Consider the following 21003-nt stretch of genomic DNA (forward strand, 5'->3'; position numbering starts at 1 on the left):
CCTCTCAGCCTCCTCTTCTCCAGGCTGAACAAGCCCAGCTCCCTCAGCCTCTCCTCGTAGGGGAGATGCTCCAGTCCCCTCATCATCCTCGTAGCCCATCCCCTGTTCCTGCTTTTCATAAATGGGAAAGTAGCTGGGGCAGGAGAGGGCAGTTTGTGGGCATTTTGTTGACAAGAGAGGGCAGTTTGTGGACATCTTGGTGACAAGCAGTCCCTGGCAGAGCTGGGGACCGTGAGGTGCGTTGCCGCAGGCTCTGCCACCAGCAGAGACAGGCGTGGGACAAGTACAGCCAGCTCTGTGGACAGTGGTACTGTTGCAGGTCGATCTTGCACCCCAGCCTTACTCTCCGTGGGCTCTCACCCGCAGCTCCCAGCGTGTGCTTTTGCCCCACGCGAAACATTTGGCACGTTTGGGTGCGGATCGCTGTTCGGGCAGCATTTGCCTGACCTTCACAGGTTCTTCTGCGGTTTCGAACCTGCTGGGTGTTGTTCTGCCACATGTCACTAGGTCAGTCCATTGCCATCAGAATTCAAATGCCACCAGACTGTCACACGCTGCATTTAGAGACCATTTTCTGCCATTTCGAATGAAAAGCACCGTATGTGCCCATGTGTGCCTCTGCGTGTCCACGCTGCTGGGTGAGCGGCTGGAAGGGGGATTTGTGAGGTCGTGGGTGTGGGGGATGTCTCTACTCTTTTCCCTGTTCCTGCACTGCCGATGTTGGCTACATGATCCTTTACAGAGACTTCAAAAGGTGGATGGGCAGCTCAGGTCAAGACTCTGCAGTTTTGGTTTCAGGTTCTGACCTGCTATGAGACTCTGGTCAGATAGTTTCATTTCTCAGTATACATATTTTCCACCTATAAAGGGGGGGTAATATCTTCAAATGGTGATGATAACTTCTCCTGCAAGCAAATGTCACTGTTCTGAGGCTGAATGAAGATTAAACACCCCAATGCTAGGGTATTAGGGAGATGTATGGCATTGAAACCCTAGAAATATATAAATGTAGGATATATTGGAACAGGCATAAACAGATAAAAGTTTGTACTGTGCACACACAGTGTAGTCCTGTGGAACTGGTTTTAGCAGGATTTATCACACTGAAGGCAAGTTAAGAGCTTGAGAGGAGGTCTCGTGAAAAGGTAAGTCAAGGATACCTGTACGCCAAGTGCCTGGAGGATCCCTGGCTTTCGGGACGACATCGTCCTGCTTCCAGCTTGCGGGAAGAGTGGGAAGAAGCCATCGCCTTTAGGGGAGGCTGCGGGGTCTCAGCATGAGCCCAGTGTTAGAGGACAGTTTTGAATCCTCTACTCCTTGGTCAAACCACCAGATAGTGCCTGCTGTGCGTGGCTTCCTCCCTCCCCGGGCACCCCTCCTCTTCGGCACCAGCCTGAGCATCCCTGCGAAAGACCTCAAAATTATAGTCAGGCACAGCTGGCACACCTAGCATTTCTGAAAGGTACACAGGTAATATCTGAGTATGCATAATTCTACGTGCACGTACACGCACGCAGAGGGACACACGGACATGCCTGCCCGTTTCACCCCGGACTCCTCCGGCCCCAGGCGAGGGACCTCTCCTCCTCTCCTGCTGTCAGCACACCGAAGTTTGATGATTCTAATGTGTTTTCTTCTGTGGTTACAGCAGCAATATTCCTGAAGATAAGAAGAAATTTCTCACTTACAGCATGAATGGCAAACAAGCCAATCACCGCCAAAACCAAGACGAAATCTAACTGCAACGGGACCTGAAACAGGGCTTTTCCTCTCTGAAGGCTGTTCACCGCACGCGGAAAACAGAATCACAGAATCACAGAATAGTAGGGGTTGGAAGGGACCTCTGTGGGTCATCTAGTCCAACCCCCCTGCCGAAGCAGGGTCACCTACAGCAGGCTGCACAGGATCTTGTCCAGGCGGGTCTTGAATATCTCCAGAGAAGGAGACTCCACAACCTCCCTGGGCAGCCTGGGCCAGGGCTCCGTCACCCTCAGAGGGAAGAAGTTCTTCCTCATGTTCAGACGGAACTTCCTGTGCCTCAGTTTGTGCCCATTGCCCCTTGTCCTGTCACTGGGCACCACTGGAAAGAGCTTGGCCCCATCCTCCTGACACCCACCCTTCAGATATTTGTAAGCATTTCTAAGGTCCCCTCGCAGCCTTCTCTTCTTCAGGCTGAACAAGCCCAGTTCCCTCTACCTCTCCTCGTAGGAGAGATGCTCCAGTCCCCTCACCATCCTTGTAGCCCTCCGCTGGACTCTCTCCAGTAGCTCTTCATCTTTCTTGAACTGGGGAGCCCAGAACTGGACACAGTACTCCAGATGAGGCCTCACTAGGGCAGTGTAGAGGGGAAGGAGAACCTCCCTCGTCCTGCTGGCCACACTCTTCTTGATGCACCCCAGGATCCCATTGGCTTTCTTGGCAGCCAGGGCACACTGCTGGCTCATGGTTAACCTAATGAACTCCTGCGGGAGCCAAGGAGAAGAGGAGAACTTCAGTGTTATCAGAACCAGAGTCAGAAAAGGTGCGAGAAGAAAGGTCAGCAAGCCCGTGACACGCAGAAGATCAGCAGCGTGCCAACAGCCCGTCGTCTTCACCGCAGAACTCCCGGTCAGCGCTGGCAGGAGGAACAAAGCACTGCCCAGGATTATTAGGTGCACAGATTTTTCTCTTTCTTTGGCAGTAAATTAGGATCTTTTTTTCTTGGCTTGTTACAGAAAAATATTGAATACAGCAGTAATCAGAGGATACAGTGGAAGCAATTGTCAGCTGAAAAATAAGAAAGAAAAAAAGAGATCTGATGTGCATACTAAATGAAAATAACACAAATAGCTAAGTAGGCAGCAAATTGAGAGACAATTATATAATTTATACAAGGATAGCAAGAAAAGTTCATGCAATTGGCATAAATGTTCATGTTAGATTGTTGTGCTCTTTTCAGCCCCTAAAAGACGTAAAACCTTCCACTAAGGGAAGCCTTGGAGCAGACAGAGTTTCTAAAGACTGCCTAGATTTGTGTGTAGGACTACGACCTGCTGCAGCCCAGGGGGACTTACTAAAACTCTCTCCCCCAATTTTTCATTTGTAATCAGGTTTATTACTTATATTTGTAAAACCTTATCAGATCTCTCAGTGTTTTCTGAAGAAATATGTTATCATCACACTTATGAGCTTGGTACCTTCTACACACTTCGAACAAATGAAAGGTAGTGTCTGAGAGACCAGACAGACAGAAAGCGTTCCTCGTTATACTTGATGCCATAATGACCTTAGTGATTTAACAAGTTTAGCATAACATATAAAGGTATCCTTCCAGGCAAGTTTTGGATCTTAAAACCATTAGCTGTAAATTAAGGTGTCATGTGGAGAAAACACACAGCAAGAATGTCTGTATGGAGCAACGCCTCAGCTACCTTGTTAGCAAGTGGTGCTCTCCTTGAGCACTAAGTAGCTGTCAGCAGCCTGACAAAAACGCTCTGAAATAAGAAAATTACAGCAGGAATAAATGGAAATGGAAATACCTCAGGGCACCATGAAATTCAAACTGTGAAAGAGAAACGTGCACACTTCAAACATCACAGTGAGGCACTTGCAGTGTGAGAGCCTCTGCGCGAGGGGACGTGGAAGCGACCCAGGAAAGGCAGTGGTGGGTGTGGAGGGTGAGGGGGCTGTGGTAGAGCCTGGGGACAATGCGTGGGGCTGCTGGGCGAGGACACTCAGCTTCAGGAACCTGACGGGCAGGCTGATGGCAGGAGGGAGCAAGGGCTTCCGTACACAGCCCCAAAAACCCCACAGCGAGCCCCTGCTCTGACGCTTCCACACCCTTGGTTTGGTAGGGTGACCACACAAAGCACCCACCTGGGGAGTTTAAACCTTGAGACCAGTGAGCTGTAATCACACATTGTCACCGTGTAGATTTTTCATTTAATAATTGTAAGCCACGTGGAAAAATTTGATAAAGTGCTTTTGAACACTACGCTGAGTCGTACATGCTTCAAATGAACTGAAATACACAACTCGGTCTGAACAGAATGAGAATGAGCAAGGCATCCACCTTCCTGGAAAGGGCCGAAGGGGTGGGTGCTGTTAGGCGTGCAGCAGGACAGGCTGGGATGGGAGCGCTGGGTGGTTGTGCCGAGAGGCCAAATGCTGGGAAGGCCATGGCTGCATCCCTGGGGTCAGGAGCCTGGCATCAGGCTCCAACGTGGATGCTCACCCATCACCTCCAGAATCACGTCCCCGCAGTAGCACAGAGCAAACAAAGATGCCAAGGAGCGCCTACACAGCCTGGCCTCTTCTCATCTTTTGTGGGTATCTCCTGGCTTTTGAGCACTGTCTCACAGAAATGTGATACCCATCACCTACAGCGAGGAAGAAGGTTTCTTCAGGCCACAGGCTCGATCCAGGCATGAACATCCAGAGAAAACGCTGGGGCCTGTGAGCTGCTGGGAGGTGATTTTGCAGGACTGGACTTTGCTTTTATTGCCGTCTGGTGTTCTCAAACACTTGGAAAAGTGCCTGGCACATAAGTTGCTTTCATCTCGCAAGCAAGCCTCCTAAGCAAATGAAATGCATGTGTCTGCACTCTCTGTTGGTGCATCTCTGGTAGTGGAGCCAGCATCAAACAGATTTGCTAAAAACAAGGAGGAAAGAGATACAAATGAGGATATTTTTGAGGGATGTATCCCAGTGTGAGCCCAGCAGCTATCTGCTCTGTCTGGCCAGCCAGCTGGCTAGCGCGGGTCGCTCTGGGCTAGTCATCAGGTACGCCAACGCCTGCCAGCCATGCGGGGGCACGAAGGAGGGCTTGGGACCAAACAGCGCAAATCCAGAAGACATCGGCTCCGTTGACAGCTCTCCTGGCGAAGGTAAGATGCTGCTTCTTTACGTGACTTCTCGGAGTAAGAAACTTGACGCAACTTGAAAGGCGTTCTCCGAGCGGGGAGCGAGCAGAGCTGAGCTCCTGGCACACCCCGGGCTGGCGGGCGATGGCACCCACCGGTTGCAGAGCCGGGCAGCTCGCCGGCTCTGCCAGCAAGGGGCTCAGGCACCAGCCCTACCCAATGTAGCCACTCTGGAATCAACAGCGTTGGTGTCGCTGCGAATCGGAGCTTCCATCTGGATCTGCTGCTGCCGTTCCGTACAGAGACTCTGAGGAGAGAAGCAAGGTCTCTGTGCCCGGGGCCCTGGGGCTGGCTCGCTGTCATACCGGGCAGAAATATCAAGGTCATCATGCTCAGGTCGTAGTGATACCGGGCAGAAATGCTTGGGTCCTAGCGACACAGTTTAATTTAAGCCTGACTACTGTGCACAAACACTGCCTGCCTTGCTAACAATCCTGCCGTGAAGAGGGGCCAGCAGACTGACACGAGGGGAGCAGCCAGCCCAGAAGGCACCAAGAGCTGGCAGGATGCTGAAGAAGCACCAAGTCAACAAAGCTTGCGGGCAGACCTTAGAGCAGCCTTTCGGCACCTGAAGGGGCCTGTGGGAAAGAGGGGGAAATCTCTGCAGCAGGGCTTGTTGTGACAGGACAAACAGCAATGGCTGTGAACTAAGGGAGGGTAGATTTAGATTGGATATAAGGAAGAAATATTTTACCATAAAGGTGGTGAAACCCTGGCATGGGTTGCCCAGAAAGGTAGTGGAGGCCCCATCCCTGGAAACATTCCAGGCCAGGTTAGATGGGGCTCTGAGCAACCTGATCCACGTGAAGATAGAATCATAGAATCATAGATTGGAAAAGACCTCTAAGATCATCAAGTCCAACCATCCACCCAGCACCACGATGCCTGCTAAACCACGTCCTGAAGTGCCACATCTACACGTTTTTTGAACACCTCCAGGAACGGTGACTCCACCACCTCCTTGGGCAGCCTGGTCCAGTGCCTGACCACTCTTTCTGTGAAGAAATTTTTCCTAAGATCTAATCTAAACCTCTCCTGACTCAGCTTGAGGCCATTGCCTCTCGTCCTATCGTTAGTTACTTGGGAGGAGAGACCAACCCCCACCTCACTACAACCTCCTTTCAGGGAGCTGTAGAGAGCGAGAAGGTCTCCCCTCAGCCTCCTCTTCTCCAGACTGAACAGCCCCAGCTCCCTCAGCCGCCCCGGTAAGACCTGTTCTCTGCTCACCGTCCCTGCTCACTGCAGGGGGTTGGGCTAGATGACCTCTAAAGGTCCCTTCCAACCCACACCATCCTCTGATTCTATTCCAAGATTGAGGGTAACTAGCAAAAAGGTAAAGGTGGCAGGGGGAGATGGTGACCACTGACTCAGTTCAGCACTGACCAGCCTGCACCCCCGCAGCGGGCGAGCACACGTCGTTACGGAACGCAGCAGTGTACCTCGAAGCTAAGCCTATGTCACGAGTAGTTTATTCGGTTTTGTAAGGGTGTGTGGTCCTTGTCACTCTGCTCAGCAGCGTGCTGGCTTTGTGGAGTGATCACCCAGCACCCAGATCTGCATGAATGCACCATACAGACCACCACTCGGCTCTGGGGGTGCCACAGCCCGGGTGAAGGACCCCTCTCTGGGGACAGCAGCAGTGCGGGGTTACAGCAAGCTCTTCTTTCAGGTGGGGATGGCCCTGCACCCTGGTGAAGTGATAAGCTGCTCCAGGTGGTAAGTGATGAGCTCTGCCTGCAGAAAGGAGGTGGAGGGAAACAACGGCGGGGGGAGCACCCCCATTAACCCCCAGTGTTGTGAAATCAGGTAAATGATTTCATGTACAGGGGGGTTAGTATATAAGAGTGATGAGGAACTTCACAAAGATTAAACAGAAAACAAAGGACTATCGGAGGACTCAGGCAAGCACACACCCGAGGACATATCACCAGCACGTCCTAAAGAAGTGCAGATAATCCAGCAGACAGCAGGGCAGGGAAACTGAGGAAGCCCCAGACTGCTCAGAGAGCCAGGATAGCGAGGAAAGACGCAGAATCCATGGGAAGGACACTCAGAAACACCTCTTCAGCAACCACGAGGAACCACCAGAGACCATCGCGAACCCCATGGAAGCCCCACAGACACCCGGACCGCATGCGTAATGACTATACAAATATGATAATTAATTTCAGGAAATAGAATAAGTATGTATGAACATTCCAGGAAACTTCATGCACATGTATGTAGCAGGGGGATAAAAGCTTGGGGTGAGGTGACATACGGCACACACGTCAGGAGCGATCCCCCATGCATCAGGCACCCTAATAAAGAATGCCGGCATTTTAATGCTACATTGGCGTTCAGAAGCTTTACTCCTGACTGTGGTGACACCAGGCCTGCTAGAGAAGAGGCACCCACCCCTCTTGGACCCCTCTCCAGGGCCTGGGGGGGCTCGGGGTGCCCGAGCTGTGGAGCCCCAAGGGATGGAGGTCCCTGTCTCCAGGACCCACACCATGCTGGCCCGGGGGAGCAGGACGCATGGTGCGATGTGGCAAAGAGCGTTTGGGGATGGCACTGGGCTTATTATGGGATGCCTAGGGCAGGAACCAAGGACAGGGGAGGGTTTAGGTGATTTGGGGAGGAAGCGTGGGCAAAGAGCGGGATGAGAGGATAGCAAGAGCCCGTGTTCCCGTGCATGCAGTGCGGGACTGTCCAGATGCCAGCAACTGGGGAAACTGGGACCCGGGGACTGACACTGGGCAGACCGAGCACCCGAGTCTGGCTGCTGCTGGAGAGGCCCACCTTGCACCTATAGCTCAACATATATGTTCCCACTGGTGGGTCTCCATCCTGCTCAGCCAGAGAAGCAGGACCAAACCTTTGATGCTGACACTGCGTGCTCTGCGTGTCCATCTGCGTGGCCGGCCATGTAGATACCTATAAATATATACATCAATTTAATCAATAGCATTAGCACACAGTTTGACTGTGTGCTAATACCTACAAAATCTCCTAAGGAATCCAAAATATGCAGTTTGGATATATTAGTGGTTTAACTAGGCTCAACTCAGCTAATACAAATCGAAATTACAATAGCTAGCAATAACGCGGCAGCAAAATTTGCAGATTTCTAATTTCATTGCAGATCAGAGGGAACTGGGACTTTGTGTGTTTGAAAAATGACATACTTCATAAATATTTAGCGTGTCATACTGGCGACTGCAGATGTGTCATAATAAAATCTGAAGAAAATTGGTCTTCCTCCAGCCATTAATAACTTCCAAGCAAGCCATCACAGTAATGAAAATTGATCAGTGCCAAATGACGAAGCACAAAGCAGCAGCCAGCGACCTGGTCCTGTTAGTCAAAACCCGGCCCAGGCGCTAAGGCCGAGGTCTGGTCCCTGGGGAGTCCCCTGGTCGCGGGGGGCAGTGGGACCAGCGGGCACCCTGTGTGTCACCACGGCCCACCCGCTGCTTCACGCAGCTGCGGGAGGTCGGGTCCTGCTCACCACGCTGCTGCACTGCTCGGGCGTGGGTGCAGGGGTGCTGTGGGATGGAGGGATGCTGTGGGGTGCAGGGATGGTGCTGGATGGAGGCATGCTGCGGGATTTGGCTGCCAAGAAAGCCAATGGGATCCTGGGGTGCATCAAGAAGAGTGTGGCCAGCAGGACGAGGGAGGTTCTCCTTCCCCTCTACACTGCCCTAGTGAGGCCTCATCTGGAGTACTGTGTCCAGTTCTGGGCTCCCCAGTTCAAGAAAGATGAAGAGCTACTGGAGAGAGTCCAGCGGAGGGCTACAAGGATGGTGAGGGGACTGGAGAATCTCCCCTACGAGGAGAGGTTGAGGGAGCTGGGCTTGTTCAGCCTGAAGAAGAGAAGGCTCAGAGGGGACCTTATAAATGCCTACAAATATCTGAAGGGTGGGTGTCAGGAGGATGGGGCCAAGCTCTTTTCAGTGGTGCCCAGCGACAGGACAAGGGGCAATGGGCACAAACTGAGGCACAGGAAGTTCCGTCTGAACATGAGGAAGAACTTCTTCCCTCTGAGGGTGACGGAGCCCTGGCCCAGGCTGCCCAGGGAGGTTGTGGAGTCTCCTTCTCTGGAGATATTCAAGACCCGCCTGGACAAGATCCTGTGCAGCCTACTGTAGGTGACCCTGCTTCGGCAGGGGGGTTGGACTAGATGACCCACAGAGGTCCCTTCCAACCCCTACCATTCTGTGATTCTGTGATTCTGTGATGCAGGGGGGCTGCAGGATGGATGGATGCTGCAGGATTCAGGGGTGCTGTGGGATACAGGGATGCTGTGGGATGGACGGATGCTGCAGGATTCAGGGGTACTGTGGGATGCAGGGATGCTGCAGGGTGCAGGGGTGCTGCAGGATGGAGGGATGTTGTGATGGGCCAGGGTACCACGGTGTGCAGGGGTGCTGCAGGGTGCAGGGGTGCTGCAGGATGGAGGGATGTTGTGATGTGCCGGGGTACCACGGTGTGCAGGGGTGCTGCAGGGTGCAGGGGTGCTGCAGGATGGAGGGATGCTGCAGGTTGCAGGGGTACTTTGTGGTGCAGGGGTACTGCAGGGTGCAGGGGTGCTGCGGGATGGAGGGATGCTGTGGGGTGCAGGGGTACTTTGGGGTGCAGAGGTGCTGCAGGATGGCACACACAGCAAAGGAGAGGCTGAAGGGCAGGCGGATGCTGCTTTGCCTTTGCAGCTGGAGGAGAAGGAGGATGCTCCCATGGGTGAGGGAAGCCGGGGAGCTGTGCAGCAGAGCTGCTCTGAGTTCCCAAACTGTGGGGGACAATGGATTTCTCTCCCATATTTGCAATAAATTCTTTTTAATGTTGTATTCCATGGGAAAAATAAGCAAGAAAACAGAATTCTTTTCTCCCAAGTTGATGGTAGGGTAATTTTGCATAGAAAGAAATGCCTTTTTACACTCATCTCTAGATTTAGTAGAAGTGAACCAGTAAACATGTTAACAGGGATGCATAAACGTTTGTAGACATTTAATTTTTGAAACTATTTTAGATAAATTACTGCTCTTCTAATATATCCCTCCTTTAAAATTCCTCTACCTCTTTCTGAAATGTGGTTGTTGCAATATGTGGAACTTCAGGCATGTTCTTTATCTTTCTTCCACCTCTATTTTGAAATCTTTGATCAGATCGACTATCTCATCTTGTACAAAAACTGATGTTACCAACTATATAACACATCTTTAGTATACAGTGTGGGTTTGCTTCAGAACTCATGGAAGTTAACAGTTAATGCTTCCATTGACTGCCGTGTGGCTGAAATGAGGACGTACCTATGTCTGGAGACATGAAAGCACTCTAAAGTCTGGTTTCAAAGTCTAATTCCACATAGGAAGTCTTGCGGAACTTGGATCTCAAGTGGTAAATGTGTCAGCTGTATGAAACACTTGAAGCCACCAGGCTTTCTGTTCTCCTACCTGTTCTGTGACCTGCCCTGTGTTTCGGTTCAGGCTTCATCCTAGAAGTCTTAGGCAAGAATATGTCAAAGGGTAAAACCAAAGTAACAATAATTTAGGTCTATTTGTCATTATACCATGGAAATATCCTATAAGGTTAAGATACAGTCTCCAATAACCTGGGTGTCTGCTTTTTGGTCTGTGGAAGCAGGTGCTGGACTGCTGGATCTGTGGTTTGAGCCGGTATAACCCTTTTTGTAGTAATAAACCCTGCTCTCTTCACATGGCAAAAATGTCAGAAATATCTTGCTTAGCAACTGCTGTGCAAACGGAAGTTCTTGCACAAGAGGAGATGATAGATCTGATCAAAGGGAGGATACTCAGATTTCTCTTTTAGATCCTTCTGTCATATTAGAAAAAACATTTGGGATCAACAGGTTTGTGTGTCCACACCAGAACGGAGCATTGCCTGAGTGGAAGCCGTGTCGGGTTCCACACAGTAACTGCCAGTTCTCAATAATTACATAATGGCTAAAAATTTATAATAGGCATATGAAAGTGCCGCCAAATTTTCACTCTGTAGGTGGGTCAGTCCAGACAGACCCAACACCGACCGTCTCCCACCCCTCCGCTCTCCGTCCCTCTCCCGGCGCATCTCCCCACGCTTCCCGGTGCTGAGAGCAGCTCTAGACAAGACAACACTCTTCCCGTGGCTTTCCTGCATCTCCGCAGACAGGACTGACCCATGGAGAGTCCTTCAGCCAGCTCTGCCCTGGGATAGAAGGGTTTCAGTATTCAGCAAGTTCTCCAGGAAAGCCAGGCGGAGCCGGTTGGTTGTGTGGTTACTCTGAAGGAGCAACTCTTCAGGCTCAGCAGAGCCCCAGAGGGGGATCCGTGCTGCAGAGGACGATCCAGTAACGGCAGAAGAATCACAGCTGATGGCTCTTCGGTTGCTGCAGGGTATTTCTGCTTCTGCGGTGGGGTTGCTGGGGAGCGTGGCACAGCCGGGCTGCGGGCTCGGGTCCTCACCCCCAGCCAGCCCCATCCCGCTGGCCACCAGCTCCTGCGGCAGCTCTGCCCCGGGCTGCCACCCTGTGCTGGGTGGTGGGTGCCCACAGCCTGGGCTGCAGCACCGTCCCGAAGCCCCCAGCTCTGCCCTCAGCCTTGGAGTTTCATTCTGAGGAGACATTAACGGGCACTACAAAGCCAAAGTAGCAGCAAAGAGCAGAAAATCATCCGAGGAGACTACGGAGCAGTAAACAGATCAGACGGATACGCTGCTCTCGAATTTTAAGGAGCGATGGATAGCCCAGCCCGAGCGGGACAGCACACCGGCCGGCTGCGGTCCTGGGCAGGACGTGGCGGGGGGCTGCAGCCCGGCTGGCTGACCTTCCCATGGGAATGAGGGGGGTCCGCAGGGTCGGAGAGGGGAGGGGGTGGAGAACGTGTGTTCAGAAAAAGGGACCTCTTGGATGCTGGATTGAAAATATCGCTGCGTATCTGTTGCATCAAATTCAGGGACAGAGGAGCATAATTTAGCATTTCTGTAGGAGGTTTGTTTATAAATCTTTATTTTAAAGCTTGGAGACGAACATAAATTACTGCAGCATTTCCAGTTCAGTGCAGACCATACATAATCCGGGTTTTGCCTGGGTTGGGGCGAGCAGCCTTGGGACGGCTGAGAGGTTGGTCAGCAGAGGAGGTGCTGGCAGGACAGTATCCACGGGCGATGCCCAGACCTTCTCGCTGCCGTAATCAGTGCGATCGGCTGATGAGGGTCAGGGTAAAGGACACCTTATGAAAACAAGCACATCAGCTGTACAGACGTGAACTACTGGCTCTCCCCACACGGTTTGCTCCCCTCCCACTTCGAGGACAGCTTTTTCTGGGAAGGCAGTTAGAAATCTGCAGCCCACAACTTGAAATGAAGATAGGCTGCAGTGGTTTTCTGGACTGCAGCCTCCCGCAGACCAGTTATTGTTGACTGTGATGTTTCCGAATGGTGATAGACTTGAATTTAGAGAAACAAGATGGCACTGACAGATGCAAACCGATGCTTTTGGCAGCTGGAAGCTGAGCAGCTGAAAGGAATGGTATGTTGCTGTGGAGCTGGAAAACCTGGCAGCAGCTCAGGCTTTAAAATCCCACCACTGTTTCTGGATGGATGGTTCAGTCTTCACAGATCATCAGGCTCCGTAACGGGAAGAGGCGTGAAATTTGGAAAGGAGTGGCGAAACAGTGGTGAAGTTCCCTTGCTAATTGCCTCCTCCGCTCTGTCAGAAGGAGGTGGCAAAACCCAGGGTCTTTCGGCTCTGTCACCCCTGGGACCCCAGAGCCCTGATGCCTGCGGGGTGGAAGGCGAGCGGGGGAAGAGAGCAGAGCAGAGCTTGTAACTGGAAGCTCCGTGAAACCTCAGCGCACAAACGCAGCAGGCAGCAGCTGATTGCGGAGCAGATGTCCACATCTCTTCCTTCTTCTGCAGAGATAACAACTCAGTAAAAACAGTGCTGAGGAAAGAAAGGCTTTAAGGAAACATGAATTATTTTGCGTGCCTGAAATACGTATTGGGCGATATTTCAAACAATAGCTACTTTTCATTAGTGTTCAAATGCTTATCTAATGGGTGGGCTATTTGGGGACGGTCGGTGACCAGTGCCGTACACGGGATCGTAGAATGACAGAATGCTTTGGGTTGGAAGGGACCTTCAGAGGCCATCCAGCCCAACCCCCCCTGTAGTGAGCAGGGACATCTTCACCTGGATCAGGGTGCTCAGAGCCCCGTCCAACCTGGCCTGGAATGTTCCTAGGGATGGGGCATTGACCACCTCTCTGGGCAACCTGTCCCAGTATTTCACCACCCTGGGTAGCCATGAAGTGGCGTGAAGAGCTTTTGACAAGCTCTTGGCTCACCAGCAAGGGCCGTGGTGGAGCTGATGAAGGTGATGCATCTGCCCCGCATGGGTGTCTAAAGCTGTTTGACACATCCCATGTGGGCAGGAGTGTCCTGCACACCCTGTGTCAGAGGTGCCCATGGAGGTCTGCTGCCCACATCGGCTGGAGAACCTGTAAGCAGACAAGCTGTGCCCCAGGCCGACGGGCAGCCCCGCTGGACATCCTCCCTGGGACGTGGGGGGTTCAATGGGTTCTGGTGGTTTGGAGGTTTTTTTCTCACAGCCATGCAACCTCACTGCCAAAAGGGTTTCTACTCTTCTATTTGGGTTTATTGGATTTCTTGGACGTGGGGCCGGGGCGGTGGTGAGCCGGGGCTCCCGGGGGCTCTGTGCTGTGCCATGACAGGATCCCCTGTCCATGGTCTGCCAGACAAAATCAGAAGCCCCATCCATTGAGGGGGTGCAGAGGCCGTGGGAAGGAGCTTGCTGTCTTTAACATCCCACGCCATAACCTGTCAAGCCATTCACACAACTTTTTTAACCTGTATTTTCTCCCCTCCGGATGAGGCTGGTGTGAGGGGTGCAGCAGCAGGACTGCTGAGTCAGCAAGTCAAGATACGGGGTGCAGGGTGGGTGCCGTGGAAACCCCCACTGGAAGTGAAATGAAATGCAGACTCACGCAAGGCTTTGCCTTCGGGGGATTCTTAGGAGCAGCCCCCTTCACAAGGCTAAAGGGAATAATCCTGCAGGGAAGAGCTGTCACGACATCACGTCCCGACAGGCGGCTGGGAGGTGGGAACGCCGCCTGTGTGCGTGTCTTGGAAGACTCGGGGTGTAAAAAAAGCCACCAACTGTGACTTAGTAAGAGATTCTGAGGCCAGTATGCTTCATGCTCAGTGCACTGCAGCCTCTTCTGCCTCCGAATGGAACTCACAGATGTGCCGAGGTTTTTATTACTCAAACTCCAAAAGAAGAAACAAGCTGCGCTCGCTCCTACGCGTAGGAGAGAAGCAGGATACACTGTCAGGCTGAAGCTATGGAAGCAATCTGTCAGCTAGATGATGTGGTTTGCTGCTAATTTTCATAACAGAATAAAAGCCCGTTATCTTTTTGGACAAATCTTGTGGGACTGGCAGTCCAAACTCCAAGGACACAAGACGTTAGAGCTACGAGTATTGTACAGTTTGTCGTGTCAAATGTCTTCCTTGGAAGGGCTGGCCAAACACAGCACTTTATTTTTGTGCAAAGGTTAAACAAGTAAATTACCCTGAAGATTTGATAATTTTTTTTTAACCAAAATCATGTGTTTATAAGATGTGCGTTTTTAAAAAAACAGTTTATTTACTGTGTGTTCGTGTGTTTCTGTGCTTGGTTTGCATTTGCTGCAAATCTCACAAATGCATGAACATGCAACTTGCTGCCTCCTGTAGAAGTACTAACAGCTTTTTATTGGATATGTGAAACAAATCTTTAGCATTTAAAAAAATTAATTGAGGCCGATGGGTTTGTTTTCCCCGTCTGCTTTCTGCTAAGGAGCAGCTTTGCATCTCAGCTTTTCTTTCCTCAGATAAGAAGCAGAGTTTGCTGCCCTGTTGCAGAAGGTGATAGCCCTGAAAAAAGGTGTGAAATCCGAGATCATTTGCTGCTTGTTATGTATTAAATTAGAGTAAAGCTTCCTGAGGTGAAAAGAATCTCTCTCACATTCTTGGCTGCAAAAACGTGTGGGTTACAGCTCATTATCACTCCAGAAATTAGCACCTCAAGGTCATGAAGAACAAAGTACCGGCTGCAGAATGGGCTGATGAAGTCGGCTAAGTGTATGTGTGATTTGCTACCCTATTTATGACCTTCATGGATTAAGGTCACTGAAATGTGTGTCAACAGAGCACGTTTCTTCGGGGGCTTTAATATGGGATTGGGTTATTCAGAGGCATTGCGCTACGCGACGGTTTTAGCGGGCGCTGGAAAGTGTTGGTGCCAGCTTGACCTCAGCGAAGGGACGTCCAGCTGTGTCCCCTGGGGTTCAGGTGGGAAACGTGCAGGTATGTGCTACCAAGCCCAAGGGAGGAGAGCCTCCGTGCCGGGGGGAAGTGGGGGCATGGTTGGGGTCGGCCCCCACCATCCCATCGAGCTCAGCCCGCATAGGGGGACACGGGGCACAGCGGAGAGGCCGGCAGGGCGGTGGGGTGCAGAGGGGTGTCAGCACAGCCCCGTGGTGTGTGAGGGGTCCAGGGCATCGCATACAGCTCCTTAGGAATAAACATCATCGCCCGCAAATCCGAGTGCTACCCGCGGTGCCTCTGCCAGAGCACGGGCACGGCGTGCGGGGCTGCAGGGGCTGCTCTCTGTTCTGCAAGGCTGCAGGTGCCTGATGGAAAAACGAACGACCCCCAAAGCAGCAAAGGCTTCTGCAGTTCAGCCATTCCCCTGCGCTGCCCCGATGCTGGATGTCACCCACAGCCGGTGTCCACGCGTGTCCCGCCGTGCCTCCCGGGCTGGCTGCGGCAGCGAAGGCTGCGACGGCCGAGGTTCCGTGGGATGTGATTACATTAGCAGTTCTGCTCATATCCTTTAGGGGTTTTGTGTTTGTTCATTTTTTCCTCTCTCCTTTGCCTGAACCGTTTCACACAATTCGTCTTGGACTACTTACATCTTGACAGATGTCTCCGCTGAGCTGTTTTTTCCCTCTTGCACGGGACTGGGCTCCACGGGTCAGTGCACGATCTGCTGTGGGTGGGAAGCTCCTTACACAAGGTGCCCATACAAGAAAATCAAGCCTCGAATTCCCTTTAGAGTGAATTAATTCTTCTTTGCATAAAGTTTGTTTTCAAGTTTCTTTCTGTGTGTGTTTGTTTTTATCCCAATAACATATGGTACAGTGGATGTTGCCTAGCTGCTATAAAAAATTCAGCAGCAAGTAGGTGATATAAAACTCCTACCCTGGCAAACGTGCAAGTCCTTTTAGCAAAATTTATAATGGAGCGATATGACAAAGCAGAATGAAAAAGACACTGAAATACGGAAATCCTTTTATACATCACAACTGTAATTCGCTTGTGTGCCATGCAGTGATGGGCTTAGCGAACGGTGCTAACAATATCAAGGTTCAATAAATCACGCCACTGCTTGCTGATTCCTCTCCTCTGGGCTGTCATCCAGCGATCCGCAGCCACGCCAAACCATGCAGCAGTGCCAGAGTCAGAATTTGGAATATTGTAAGGGATTCAGAGGTTTAAGCAACGAGGAGGCTTAACAGACATGGAAAGCTAAAGCTATTTCATAGGAAAGCTGCTTTTCAAGTTTCTATCCTGCCCTACGAAGCAGTATTCCAGATTTGCTTTGCCAGCCTTTGGAGAGGAAAATTCACAGGCCTCGTTTTCCAGGCTGAGGCGCAGATTTGTGCCCTGCTGACCATTAGGTTTTCCCAAAAAATTTCACGCAGCTTTTTTTTCAAAAAAAATGTAACATTTGGAAAAAATGCAATGGTTCTAGGTTTGAGACCTATTGCCCCTGGTGTGCTGCCCTGGTGTGCACAACCCGGGCACAGGGCGGTGGCATGGGGCTGGCACGTCACTGCCTCCAGTGCCTTGCTCTGCCCCTGGGCCCGGGGAACAACCCTCGTCTGCGTGCCGGAGCACACGGTGACGGTCAGGTCAGCACAGGGGAGGGATGGGAGAGTGGGTCTGAACAGCTTCGCTACGGCTTCCCCCGCTTTCGCCTAAGCACACACGGTTTGTACTTATATAGATATAAGTACTGTTTGTGTGGATATAAATATGCATGTTTACATATATATTTTTATATATGCATATATGAAAGCATATTTTATATATATTTAATATATATTATATATATGCATATATGAAAGTATGTATACACACGTGTGTGTGTGTGTGGTATATGAGTGTATATACACAAACAGTACATATATATATGAATAATATAATATATATAATATATGTATAAAATAATATAATATATTAAAAAAGCCCCCCTTCACTTCAAGGAATGCCTGTGTACAGCCCTGGTAAACGAGCTGCAGCCCTGAAAAGAATCCTGTCCGTGCGGGCCGGGTTCAGCTCGGAGCTCCTGCCCTCCCAGTGGGTCTAGTGCTGTCCCAGCCATACCCACCAGTTCACAGGCCCTTGTTAGCATCTCTGGCCACCCACAGCCGGGAGGAGCTGGAGTGGGAGGCAGGAGACGTGAAGAACAAGCGTGGCCTGATGTTCTGATCCACGTTGAACACTTTGCTGTGTAAATTGGCAGACTTGATTATAAAAAAATGGGAGGTTTTCCTTGGAAGTGCGGTGTGAGCAAACCTTCCTGTTCTTCAGTAAGCAAATTAGAAATTATCTTTTCTAACTTGCTAGTACCTTGTGCTTTATTGCTTATTACCACATAAATCTCCTATATTTATTGATTTCCACGTCTGTCTCCCCCAACACCACCGGTAATTTCAGCTCCCCCGCCTGCCCACCGTGTTGTTCAAGAACACGACCGGGCTCTGCCGAGCCCTGGCTGCCCGGGGTGCTGAGCGTGGCCGGTGCTGAGCGCAGCTGCTCTTCCTCCCCGGCACAGGGCGTGCAGGCGGGCTGGGAAATCTGCAAACAAACCCCTTTTGAGATGTTCAAGGGAAATTACCATTCTTAAGCTTTACACATACTCTTTTGATTGCCATCATAATTTTTAAAGCAGGGGAGCACGCGGAGTTGTGACTGGAGATCGATTTTTCTATTTTTTACTGACCTTTGTCCATTGCTTTGGTTACAGAAGAAAACTCGCCGTGTGCCTAGAGGTGCTGCAGTGGCAGAGATGCGTGTGGTGGCCCTGTCACCTCGCTGCTGATGGGCTCTCCTGGACGGAGGGGTGCACCGAGGGGCTGTGTGACGGTGTGCCTCGGTGCTGAGGTCTCCTTCGCCTCCTTCCCTCCCCTCTCCAGAGGTCCCAGCTCTGCTTGGGCAGCGCTGCCAGATCCCGAGCACAAACCAGCAGCTTTCCCAGAGAGAGAAAACACCAAACAGTAAAAGCATCTCCTTGTATTGCCGGTCCTTTCCCTCTGCCAAAAACCGGTCGGGAAACAGGAGGCTCTGCGGGGTGGTTTGCTGGCAGACGCGGGGATCTTGGTGGGGTTTGGATGTCTGTGGTCCAAGCTGTGTGCTCAGTGTAGGATTTATAGCCCAGAGAGGACATGCAGATGGTGCTGCTGTATAAACAGGCGGTAACTGGCGTCCCCAAGGGAACCGACGGGCTTTTCCCACCCCGGCTCCAGCGAGCCAGGACGCAAGCAGGGGTCTGGGGGGGTAGAGGAGGTGGGGGGGGGGATGTTGTGTGGCTCAACGGCAAACCAGCCTGCCTTGGACCCGTGTCATGATTTGGCCACGTATTTTTTTCACATGGCTCCATCGCTACAGTGGGAACAAAAAAGCTGCTTTCCTTTCGACAACGGTTTCCAAAACAACGGCAGAATGGGAGGTGTCAAAACAGAGAAAGTCCTGCATCACAGAGTCACAGAGTCACAGAATGGTGGGGGTTGGCAGGGCCCTCTGTGGGTCACCCAGTCCAACCCCCTGCCCAAGCAGGGTCACCCACAGCAGGCTGCACAGCACCGCGGCCAGGCGGGGCTGGAATATCTCCAGAGAAGGAGACTCCACAACCTCCCTGGGCAGCCTGGGCCAGGGCTCCGTCACCCTCAGAGGGAAGAAGTTCTTCCTCATCTTCAGCTGGAGCTTCCTCTGCTTCAGTTTGTGCCCGTTGCCCCTTGTCCTGTCGCTGGGCACCACTGGAAAGAGTCTGGCCCCATCCTCCTGACCCCCACCCTGCAGATATTTAGAGGCATTTCTAAGGTCCCCTCTCAGCCTTCTCTTCTTCAGGCTGAACAAGCCCAGCTCCCTCAGCCTTTCCTCGTAGAAGAGATGCTCCAGTCCCCTCCTCATCCTCGTAGCCCTTGTAACAGGGAATTGTACGATGGTGAAGCGTAGGCTCTCAGAAGTTTATCACTACATCAGATGTCCACAGCGTGCTCCCGAATTGTGCACCAAAGCAGCAGCCTGCGGCCGTTCCCACCTCAGGCTGGTGCCGCTCAGCCGCCAGCGATAGCCCGTTCTGCTCCCCTGCCCCGCTCAGCCTGCCGACCCCCGGGGCCAGGCGAAGGGTGGGCTTTGCTCTGGATGAGCCGACCTCTCTGCCTGAAAACCACTGACCGGGGCGCAGGGCTGTGCATGAAGGGACTGTGGCCTGCTTCGCACCATGGCAAATTACATTAATGCTTTGGAAAAATGCCTGAGAAATGAAGGCTGAAAGGCAAGAGCAACTTGTCTGGAAAGTGGCAAAGATGGCTTTCATTTAGCATCTGCTGGTCCTGCGCTGCCTGGCCGGGGGGGGTGTCAGAAGCGTCCCGGCACACCGCGGCCAATGCCATCCCCGGGTGGGGTGGGCTGCCCTGCGCATTGCCCTCCGTATAACACGGGAGCTGCTGCGCTCCGGGTCCCACAGAAGCTGGAGGGAATGCTACTGGGACTTGGAAGCCCACTACAAGGTGTGCCCTGCGGCGTATAGCACGTCAGACTGCCCACCCACCGCCTGTCCCAACACTTCTGGTTACTGTGAGGAAGGGAGTGCGGCAGCCGCGGGTCCCCCCTTGCCCCCCAGCAGCCTGGTCCTGGCGGAAGGAGGCCACGAAGCGGCCGCTTCTTCCTTAAAGCTCTCAGAAGGTCCCACGTCTGATACGCAGATCAGCGCTTCCCAACGTTTGCAGCATCAGCATTTTTCATGGAGCAGAACGGCTCCCCGGCCAGCCGTTCTCCTGAGCAAGCCTTGACTCTGGAGTTTGCATTCTACTGACTTCAACAAATCTCATCTTGGGGAAGCAAATTCTGCAAAACATCTGATTTTCCTTGTCAAAACAACGTGTACTAATGTGAGATTTTGACATTAGAGTTTTAGACCAAAACACATTTTGATTGGGTAAATTAAAAATACCATCATTTATCAAACAGTTTCTCTCCATTTTGAAGGCAGTGAAAAATGGTGATTGATACACAGCTGGGAACGGCTCCTTCGATCCTCACTGGCCTGTCGTTAAAAAAAATGGCAGTTCAGCCCATGGCCTATGCATTTTTCTTCTGTGAAATTTTGCAAGGTCAAAGGATTGTCAACAGAACATCAATATCGACAATATATTATACTGTGTCTTGAAAACAACTTCAGGAATAACAAGTTTGCTGCCAGCCTGGTAATACCAGCTTACACCTGTCATTTATCAGGAGCTGGAATTGATGAAAATGTTGTGCCAGCCCCATGACTGTGTTGCTTTCTTGTTTGGTTTTGGGTCGGTTTGCTCCCTTGTTTGAAGGCTGTTGCTAATTTCTTCTTCAGCAATACAGCTGCTGCCAGTAGGAGGCCTGGAAATGTTAATTTTTTATTCATAAATATTGCCAGTTCAGCTTTAAGGTACACCAGGGAGTATTTTATGGGGCCATTAATTCTTGTCTCGAATGTGATGTGTTGGTGTCTTCATTCCCTTGGGGCACTTTGTTAACAGTCCCATGACACATGCCTTGAAGTTTCTAAAAGCAATTAAACCAAGACCCTTTGTTCCTAAATTAATCCTTCCAATTCTCTTTTAAAGACAATTTACTGGAGAGCCCTACAGTCAGAAGAGCCCTTGTGCAGAAGCTGCAGACACTTGCTGAAGACGGCCTTGGGTCCATGGGTTAGGGCTGGTTTCAGCTACGGGGTCAGCAACCTCCATTGCTCAGACCATCAAGACCATCTCTGAGAGCATCACGGCTTCGCACGCCC

Source organism: Opisthocomus hoazin, chromosome 7 (genome assembly GCF_030867145.1).
Source record: "Opisthocomus hoazin isolate bOpiHoa1 chromosome 7, bOpiHoa1.hap1, whole genome shotgun sequence".
NCBI classification, from domain to species: Eukaryota; Metazoa; Chordata; class Aves; order Opisthocomiformes; family Opisthocomidae; genus Opisthocomus; species Opisthocomus hoazin.